Raw genomic sequence first — 10,894 nt, 5'->3', positions numbered from 1 at the left:
GTGTGAGATAATGGTGACAGGAAAACATAGATCAGGCTAAATTTACTGATGTGTGTTCACTGACATCTGATGTGGAAGATTGGGGAGTTAGAAAGAGCTCTAACAGTCTGTTTCATTGCTTGGCTGAGACAGGAACAAAATTGTGTGTTCCAGAATAAGCGAGTCGGAAATGCCAGATATGCTTGAGTTTATTACATTAAAAAGAGATCCCAAGGCTTAGGGAGATTGGGATGGTAGAGTGGATTTGACATTTCAGACCTACTCATCCACACTGGAAGGGCCCAGAAAACATACCTTTCACCAGTACTATAAAGAATACATTGTAGTGGAGTCCTGGCATCTGTGAAGAGCTCTGATCACTCTTCTCCCTCCCTTCTGTGAGGCTAGAGACCTCATGAAAGGGATGTTTGTCACTGAATTGGAAACCTAAATGCAATGGGAATAATTGCACCCCAGGGTGATAGAAGGGTGGGGGTGGAACCTAATGGCTAATGGCAAGGTAGGCATGGCTACTATAATGGACAGTAAAGTCAAGGCAGTGTTCAGAATAGTCTGACCCATATAGGTCAATGGCATTGGCTAAGTGATCCTGATATTCCTAGAATTCTAATAAATAAGAGTCCTGCTGAAGTTTTCCCTGTTATGTATAAGCAAAAATGTTCTAAGTCAAGTTAACAAAATTCTGATATGACTCATCAAAAGAGTCATGGGCCCCCAATCAATTTTCAAACTTGAATTATGTAGACACCAATAATACTCTGATGAAGTGAATGTTACTCTATGAGGAAGGACCCTGGTACAATACTGACAATAAAATTATCTGTCTTTCTCCTAGATTTACTTAAAAGAACCTCTAGCCCTTTGTGTGGGTTTAGTATGCATTGAGAAATAGAAATAGTTAACCCTTTTGGAACCTCCTGGGTCCTGGTTCAGAACGTACACATTCTGTGAGTTCTAAAATATCACTTAAGCTCACTAATCAGAGTTAGGACTAAGGGAAGTTAAGTAATCAATGGACTTTAGCTTAGGTCTGTCTTACAGTGGTCTCTAAACCTATCCTGTATTCATTTCCCCAGTTCCAGAACACACACATGGTTGGAGTAGACATGCTTAGCAGCTGGCAGAGTCTGGGATTGTCAAGGAGGCAATGCCTAAGTAGAAGTCATTGGAACCGACTATACTTGGAAAATAGTGAGCTAACACAAATGCTGTATTCCTGGAGGGATTTCAGAGAGTGGGGTCACCACAGAGGCCCTAATTAAAAGAAACAAAGGACATGACTCCCATTACATCCCCATCCAACCCTCCCATTTGGCTTGTGCAGGAGACAGATGGATCTTTTTGAGTGACAGTGGATTATCATAAGCTTAACCAAGTGGTTACTCCAGTTGCAACTGCTACACCAGATGTTGCTTTATTGCTTGTGCTTAAGAACACATCTCCTTTTATCTGGTGTGCAGTTACTGACCTGGCAAATGCCTTTTCACAATACTGTCCATGAGGCCAACCAGAAGCAGTTTGTACTCAGCTGTCAAGGCCAGCAATGCACCTTTACGATCCTGCCTCGGAGTATATCAGCTCTCCAACCCAGGTGCTCTGATCACCTTTCCCTTTCATGATGTATAATACCAACCTATTCCATGCTGATTGAGCCAAGTAGGTAAGAAGTAGCCTCTCCTGTGGACTTATTGGTAAGATATTTTCTTGGTAGAAGGTGGAAAATCAACCTAACTAAAATTCGGGGCCTTCTACATGAGTGAAGTTTCTAGGGCCCAGTGGTGTGGGGCATGTTGAGATACCCCTCCTAACGTGAAGGATAAATTGTTGCTTCCAGCCACTCCTACAACTTAGAAAGGGGCACAAGGTATAGTGGGGCTCTGGATTTTACTGGCAGCATAATTCTCATGTAGTTGTATGACTTCAGCCCATTTGGTGACTTGCAAAGCTGCTAGATTGGAGAGAGGCTAAGAATTCGAGACAACTCTGTAAAAGTAGCTGGCTGTTGTGCCACTTGCTCTTCTTCCTGGTCCTTGTGATCCAGCAGATGCAATGGTTTCTGAAGGGTCAGTGGCAAATAGGGATGCTCAAGGCCTTGGCAATCCCTCATAACTGAATCACAGTGCAGACAGGCCCCTAGGATTATGCTGCAAAATCTCACTATAGGCAACTGCTATTCTTTTGAGTAACAGTTCTTGGTTTGCGATTAGGCCTTACAGAGACTAGACATTTAACTCTGGGTCACCAAGTTACCTTGTTACTTGAGCTGCTATTATGAGCTGGCTGTTACTGACCTACCAAGACATAAAGCTGAGTGTGCACAGCAATACTCTTATTAGTGAATGACATGCCCTCAGTAAGCACTGAAGGCACAAGTAAGTTACTTGAACAACTGGCTCACATACTCATGGTGCCCACTCTTGACATGCTGCCTTTTCTCCCAGCCTGAACCTACGGTCTCATAGCAAGCTCCTTACAATCAGTTAATAGACAAAAACTCAGGCCCAGTTTGAAGATGGTTCTGAGTGATGGTCTGAGTGTTTTTGTCCCCTCAAAAGTGGACAATTGCAGCATTACAACCTTCTCTGGGATATTCCTGAAGGACAGAGATAAAGGAAAATCCTCTCAGAATTCTGAACAGTGTACCTGGTTGTTCATTTAGAAGGAGACATAGCCAGATATGAAATTTATTATGTAATGATTCACGGGCAGTGAACAATGATGGTTTGGCTGGATGGTCAGGGCCTTGGAGAAGCCATGATTTGAAAAGAAGTAATTGTTTTTTTAAATGAAAAGACAAAACCAATAAACAACTATTAAGATATTTGTGTCCCATGTGTCACCAAAGGGTTACCTTAGCGTGGTGGGATTTTAATAATCAAGGGGACAATGGATCCTGTGAATACCAGCCTCTTTTCTCACTTGCTTCTGTTGTTTCCCAATGGGCTTATTAACAAAGGGAATCTGGGGGCAAGGTTAGGGGTTGTGGTCTGGGTCAGCAAGACAAAATCCCACTATCCAAGGCTAGTCTAGAGATGACTACCACGGAGGGCCCATTCTTCCTGCAACAGAGATTATCAAGTCCCCTCATATAAATCCCAGGTGATGAGCCAGCTACCTGATGGTAGATTAATTACTTCCCACCACTTTTGCCATGAAAAGAGAACTGTTTTATTTCTGAAATTGATCCTTGCTCTAGATATTAATTTTCCATCTTCTACCAAAATTGCCACTGTGAACTTACAGAATGCCTTATTCAATACCATAGTATTCTACATAGTTTTATTTCTGATCAATTAACTCAATTTACAGCAAAAGAAATGTGAAAATAATGTATCTTAATGGAACCCACTGGTCTTACCATGCCCCCTGAAGAAGCTAGTTAGGGAAAAAGGTGGAATAACTTTTTGAAAGTTCAGACACACACATAAAGTTCAGACACAGGTAGCAACAGCTTGGAGGAAAAACTTTGTATGGCTGGGCCAAGGGTCACCCAAAAGCTGTAAATGCCATGTATCACAGCACAGTGCAGGTGCTGCTCCTCTGGTAGCCAGGATCCAGGAATCAAGGGGTGGGGAAGGGGGGAGCACCATTTATTCTGATCCAGTTGTGATTTTGTTCTCTGTTCACCTAGAGGTTTTGGTTCCAGGGAAAGGAATGTTTCTAGGAGGGGAGCATAACAATGATTCCTCTGAACTGAAAGTTGAGATTCCCACCTGGCTATGTTGCACTTTGGCCTCCTCACATCTTTGAGTCAACAGCCAAGGAAGGAAGTTATAGCATCAGCTGGGGATGGGTCCTGCCTACAAAGGAGAAACTGGACTACTACTACAGGGTGCAAGTCGGGAAGGGTGTGGCCTGAAATCTACCCGAGGGCTGTGGCAGCTCTTCGTATTACTATGGCCTGTGATTAAGGTCCATGGAAAATTACAACAAACCAATCAAGGCGGGACTCTTCGGGAATGAAAGTTGGGGTCACTCAACCTGGTGAAGAACCATGACCAGCTGAGGTGCTCACAAAGGGAAGAGAGAATGGGCAGTGGAAAAAAGAGATTATTAATACCACTTACAAACACTTAGCCAGTTACAGCACTAAGAACCAAAATTTTCATTTGTATTTTTCTCCTTATTTTGCTATGAGTCTATTTGTGTATGTTTGTGTAACATGTACATCTACACAGCACACGTACACACACACACACACACACACACACACACAATTGGTTCTGCTTCATCTGCATGGTTATGATGACAACTGCCCTGGCGGAAAAATGTGTCTACTACTCACAGTTGATCATTTCCAGGGTTTCTGATGCAAACTGATCATATAAAACTCTATGCCTGGTATTATAACTGTGAATGTAGTATTTAGGAACGGATCCATGATGTTAGTGACAGTGTTTCTAAAAGAGAATCTAACACCACTACCTAACTTATCTTCCTTCTCCTGGGACATAGAAGATGGTTAAGTATCCTGTTAATAAAGTTCTACACACTCACATTACCTCCACATGTTCATGTTCTAAAAGAGAATCTAACACCACCTTCTACCTAACCTATCTTCCTTCTCCTGGGATACAGAAGATGGTTAAGTATCCTGTTAATAAAGTTCTACACACTCACATTACCTCCACATGTTCATGTTCACTTGTATTTTTTAGGCAAACTGAGAGTCCTGCTATTTAAAAACAAATAACATTAAAATGGATGCATGGACAACTGGATTTCTCTCCTTCTACTCAAATATAACTTTGAGAAGCAGTTTAGCTAGAGGCAGACTTCCCAAGTTCACTTCCCATCTCCAGTACAAAATTGCCACATTGATCTTGAACAATTTACTTGATCTCTTTTTTCTTTATTTTCTTCCTCTTAGGAATAGATGTACTAAGAGTACCTAATTACAGGATGCATATAAGAATTAGAAGGCAGGCAACTGTTGGGGACATCTAGGGAAACAGAATATACCCCACCAGCCCACATTTGTTTCTAATTTCCAGACTGATTATGCATCAAGAGAGTATGAAATGATTATCACTCACAGACTGATGCTTTCTGGGGAGAATAAGGAGGGATACCAAACAGGTTAAAAGGGGATTGAGCAATAAGGAAAATAAGATAGCTTAGATTTTATTGTGCTCATCAGGTGGGATTGGAGTAAGAGTTTCCAAGCCCACACAGGCTGTGGCTTCCATGGTTTGAAATTTCTGCTAGCAACACAGGAGGAAACACTGGGTTTTCTTACCAGTTTTTCCAAGTGTACAGCTGAAGGAAAAGGGCAAGTGGTAGAGCTAACAAGTTCTCAGCATGCAAACACGAAAAATGAAGTCATATTCAGACTTCGTGTTTGACTGAAGCCTGAAACATGCATGTTTTATTTAATTGAACTTTAACGCATTTAAATAAGCCATTATAACACTTTGAAGCAAGTAGCTTGAGTCCACTAGAAGAGGTGAGATCCCCTTGCTTTTCTTATTCAAGAGATCGTGTTGCCTGTGTATATGTCTCTATATTTTAAGTGAAATGTATGCCTTGGTCACTAGCACTGCAGTGACTTACCACTAGCAGTCTTAAAGTTCTTTCAAAGTAGATGAGAAGTATCTTGGTGAGACTTTGTACTGTGTCGTGTGTGCAGAGATGTATGTGACTTGGATTTATATTTTGGGTAAGTATGAGGTAAGAGATTTCCAAAAGTTGTTATCCCCAAGGGGACAACCTTGTATACGTTGTGACCATTGGGTAGGTCAGACCATTGGCAATGTCTCAGATGTCTAAAAACGTGCAAATTTGGGGCCATGCTATCCAATGCTAAAATGACTATTCATGTTAGGGTCAATTATATCTACACTTGAGTCTTGTCATCAGTCAAGATGACAAGATGATGTTTCATTTAAGAGATGAAAATCAGTAACTCTCCCGCAACGGCTATCACCTGTGCTGATAGCAATGTTATGCGATCTCTATCACATGTGACGATGGCACATTGTTCATAAAGTATAGAAACTTTCTTTGTGGTTCACTCAGCTGAACTAAACAAACTCCCAAGGTATTCAAGGGGGCCAGGAGAGGAGTGGCATCCCCAGTATTATTACATCTGGCAAAGCACTGAGGAAAGGAGAGACAACTCTTCTGTAGGAGAGTGATGCCAGATAGTCCAGCTTTGGTTCTATTTTGTAGGTATTGTTTTCATTTAACAAAGAGGCCATAGCTGCTGTGAGTGAGAGTGTAACCTCCATGACACCAGGCATCATGGGAAGTTGTGTACCAAGGGTCCTGAGGTGTACCTGGAATAGCCTCTAGTTGCAGAAGATCACAGTGTTCAACCAGCAACCAAGATAATAAAATATAATGCCCTACTGAGCAGTACAGTTTCTTTTACCAAAATCCCATGGACTTTTATCACCATAATGGTTGTTGAGAAACTCTAGGGGGGAATGGCAAGAGATTGGAAAGCCCCTTCTCCTAAGGAATGCCTGGGGACATAAATTGAAACCCTCAATTGTATTTCAATTTGGACAGATATAAAGACTTTGTCAAAGGGGGACTCATTCAAGATGGGCTGATTTTAGAGTAATAGCATAGTAGGCTTAAGTGAAATACAAAAAGAAGGACTATGCTTCTGGTAGAATCCATAAAAGGCCTAAAAGGTAGGGGTCTTGCTTTAATGTTGTGGTTAATGAGAGGATCAATGTCTGTTTATTGACAGTGTGTGGGATGCAGTGACCCTTGGCTGAGCAAACAATTTTCAAGAATTTAACTGAAGTAGCAGTACTGTGTATGTGACAATGGTCCATCCCCTTTAGTTGAACTCCTTGTGAATATCCATGTGTTCTTAATGAGTGTATCAAATGAATCTCCTTGGAGGAAGATGTAATCAATGTAAAGTCATACCTGTGCTCTAGGATAAATTGAATATAATTAAGATCTTGGCTGCAAAGTTTATGTGTGGTGGCAGGCCTCTTGAGATAGCAGGAGAAAGGTGCATTAGAAGGTGAAGGGAAACTGCAGCTGGGGGCTCTAACTATAGGCACTGACTAGAATATAGTGGCCAAATCTACACCTGGGATGTAGTTATCATTTTTGGACTAAGAGAGTAATTTCAATATCAGGCACCAGAGGCTCACTGTACAGGGTAAGTATTAAGGTTAGGGAAATGCATCATAGGACATCATTCTTTCTTTCCAGGTTGAAGAACAAACCGAGTTTGAATTTGAAATGGAGAAGTATGCATCATTACCTGTTCTCTAAATAGACCTTGTAGAATGAGTTTCGAGAATGAAAGATGCAGTTGTAACCCACATTGAGCTGTGTTAACCATCTTAATCAGGGTAGAGGATATGCTTTGTGTCAAGATAATTACAAGCATTGAAACTGTAATTTAACCTTTACTCCTGACATCAGAGTATTCGCAAGGTCAGACAATTAAATTCTCAAACGCATCCTAGGAATATCTGAATACGCTGACTATCACTATGGCCACCTTCAAAGTACGGCCTCGGGAACCTCTGCCTGATGCCAGCGCCTACTCCATTCTTCAAAGCAATTTTGAAATTCCATTGCTGGAATGACCATCAGAGCCATCATCACTGAAGGCATGACAATTAAATTTGTAAACTCTTCAAAGGCTGGAAAAGGCTCTGGCATCAGCTTCCCAAGGGGAGTCATTTCACGGTGACCATAATGATATTCAGCAATGAGGTATGTAGCATTTCTAAGATGAGTTCATCCACTTAATTGTCAGACATCACATATCTATTATAGGATATTTTAGAAACATACTTATTATAGCTATGTAGAATTTAGGCACGAAAGTAGTTCTGAGCGTTACATGGTAAAGCATGCCTGCTTTTAATCTCTATTTTATGTTTGCCTACTCATTTAAGAGGGTACTCGGTTTAGATTTACTGAAATATGCAAGTTTAACTCTTATTTGAGAGTGAGTATCAAGTAAGTCCATTTAAGTGACTTCAACTAGTATTAAAATTAATAAAGAATCTGTAAAATCAATCAGCCCTATTTTACCTTTTTACTGGAATTAAGGCACACAATTCAATCTGAGCTACACTAATCAGCTCAGGCAAGGGTACATGACCTAAACCCACTTTATAGTTCACACAACCCTCACACTTTTTTCTTAACATTAGTAATTTAAACTTCTGACTTAATTAGATAGGTAGCAATGATGGAGTTAAAATTCAGCAAATACAGCGTGAGGCAGCATGAGCAAGATTTGCCCACAGCAACAGCTTGAAGCTCAAGTTTTCCCGTAGATGGCAACATAGCTGAAAAGCAAGCTGGCCTGCAGGCAGCAGAGTAAAGTAGTAAGCTGAAGCAAAAGGAAGAAGACATGCCCCCTCCAATGGTGGCGATTGTCACCTATGTATCCTGGCAAGGACAGGATGGCGCCCTTGGTGTCAATGGTTCAGCTTACCCCACAGAAACAAAATAGATACTCCACTCAAAATCTGGGTGAGATGTTGAGTCTGATGACTCCACGCACACACAGGAAGGGTATTTTTTAAAGTCTTTATAAGGCGTTTTGTGGACAGCAGGGCATATTCCTATGCGGATTGAAAAGGGTTGGAAGAGAGTAAGGTAAGACGGAACTGCCTTTGCTTACAGATGAGGAAACTGTGGTCAGAGTTTCCCGGACATGCACAGGCTAAAATAGGGAGCATTTGGGACTTCTTAGCAGGTTTTTCAGAAGGGAGACAAAAGGGAAGTGATAACGGAGGAACTCAAAAGCTATCAGTAGTCAAACATTAAAATTAGAGTCACACTCTTTATTACACTATTTTTCTCAACAAATGTTAAATGTTGTCATCATCCTTAGACTGTTAAATTTCACATCGTATTCGGCACTCCATGATCACAAACTGACAGCTGAACTTCCAGGCCCCACGTCTTAGCAAGAGGAAGGGAGCAGGACCGAAGATGTCACACACCCACATGAGTGACTTCCTTTCATGAAGTGAAGAAATATTTTTTCTAAGAATTCTCACTGAAGCTTTCTTCTTAGATCTTGTGGACTGAAACCAAACGACAGAGCCACGCCTAGTTCCCAGGAAGACTGAGAAAGTTAGGTGTCTAACACTGAGCACAACCTTAGGTGGGGCCCTCTTAAGAAGAGGGTGGGGGCTACTGGGAGACAATCAGCTATCACAGTGATGTTCTTTGTATATCTTTCTGCAAGGACGTTTGCCTTGTAGTTACAAACAGTTGTAGAGAACTGCACATTTTATACCGCAACATCCATCCCAGCCGTTGAAAGCTGACATCCATCACATATAAATAGCTGAGGAACTGGCAATAATTGCTGCTTTGACAATAGCATGTCTTATCCAGGGGAGGGGTCGGGGGGAAGTACTTCCTACACTGGGAATTCTCTATGATTTCTCCTTACCTTTCTGTTTGAATGACACAGATTAACCCTGTTTTTAAGGGACTATGGCATGTCTGTGTGCGTGATTTCCCTCTGGAAAGGATGGAAGTGAAAGGGCTCGACCCTGAATGGTAATCATTACCTTATTTATGACTCTCTGTCAGACATAATTTGTCTTTCCCTCCCGTTTCCAAAAGTCAAACAATCATTCATAGGAAACTGAAAAGTATATTTCCATCCCATTACGTTAACAAATACAGAGGAAGAGAGGAGCAGGGTGTGTGTTAAAGACGCAGAGTAGACGCTGTTCACGTTTGCTTATCACAACTGTGTATCTCAATGCCTTTCCTTTCATACTGAAGAAACACAATGCCCCTGAAAATGAAAAGTAGAAATCAAAGCTATTAAACACATGTTCCTTCTCTGAGCTTCTGCCGTGATTAATGCCCTGAGCTCACACAGCTGTAAAGTTACACTGATGTCCTCTTCAGATCCTGCCTCACGTGACTTTACTCAGAAAAGGAGAAAAAGGCTTGTCAAGGAAAGGAGTAAATAGGATCTCTCATTTACATCTAAATATAGATAAGTTCTAAGAAAAGGAGGGGGCTGCTTTTTCTTTGCCAAGAACATTTCTTCAATTACAATATACTAATGATATAAAAGAGCTGGACCTGCCACCAGCATTTGCGTTTGACCTTGCTTTCTGTGCTGTCTTCTTATTTCAAAAACAAATACAAAATCTGATTCTTATTCATTCAGGAAACTATGAGACCCCAACACATTTTTTTTTTTGTTGTTGTTGTTGTTGTTATGCTGAGCCTAAGATCTTCCTTTCTGTGTTGGATTATTTTATACTGTTATAATGCCCTCATGATTTAAAACAACCTTGTAAATAACAGGGTTTATCACACCCCATTCTCCTAAGAGGGGGAGTATAGAGGTAGTCAAGTGCATTAACTCAGACATTCTTTACCAGTTGGGTTCAAGCTTTATTCACCATCAGCTGGTGGGTATTTGAACAATGAATTATAACTAGTCTTACTTTCCGATTGTATGCAATAATTTGATACTTACAAATTATTCACGTAAACCATACTAATTTTGAAAACACTGCAATAACAGATACGTTTTGCCTCCTTTTGTATTGCATTCTAAATGAAAACAAACTGTGATAGTACATTTTCCTGCTCAAGGACTATGATGTTATTCCACTTCTTAATGAAATACATGAAATCAACAATTTTCTCAGCTGAATGATGTGGTTTGTGCCAGTCAATCCAGCACTCTGGGAGGCTGACATGGATGGATTGCTTGAGCTCAGGAGTTCAAGAACAGCCTGAACAGGAGAAAGACCTCATCTCTAAAATTAGCCAGGTGTTGTGGTGGGCGCCTGTAGTCCCAGCTACTTGGGAGGCTGAGGCAAGAGAATTGTTTAAGCCCAAGAGTTGGAGGTTGCTGTGAGCTGTGATTCCACAGCACTCTACCGAGGGCGACATAGTGAGATCCTGTCTCAAAAAA

This window comes from Otolemur garnettii, unplaced genomic scaffold (assembly GCF_000181295.1).
Source record: "Otolemur garnettii isolate 467f Iridium unplaced genomic scaffold, OtoGar3 scaffold00150, whole genome shotgun sequence".
NCBI lineage: Eukaryota > Metazoa > Chordata > Mammalia > Primates > Galagidae > Otolemur > Otolemur garnettii.
Note: the sequence above shows the minus strand (reverse complement) of the source record.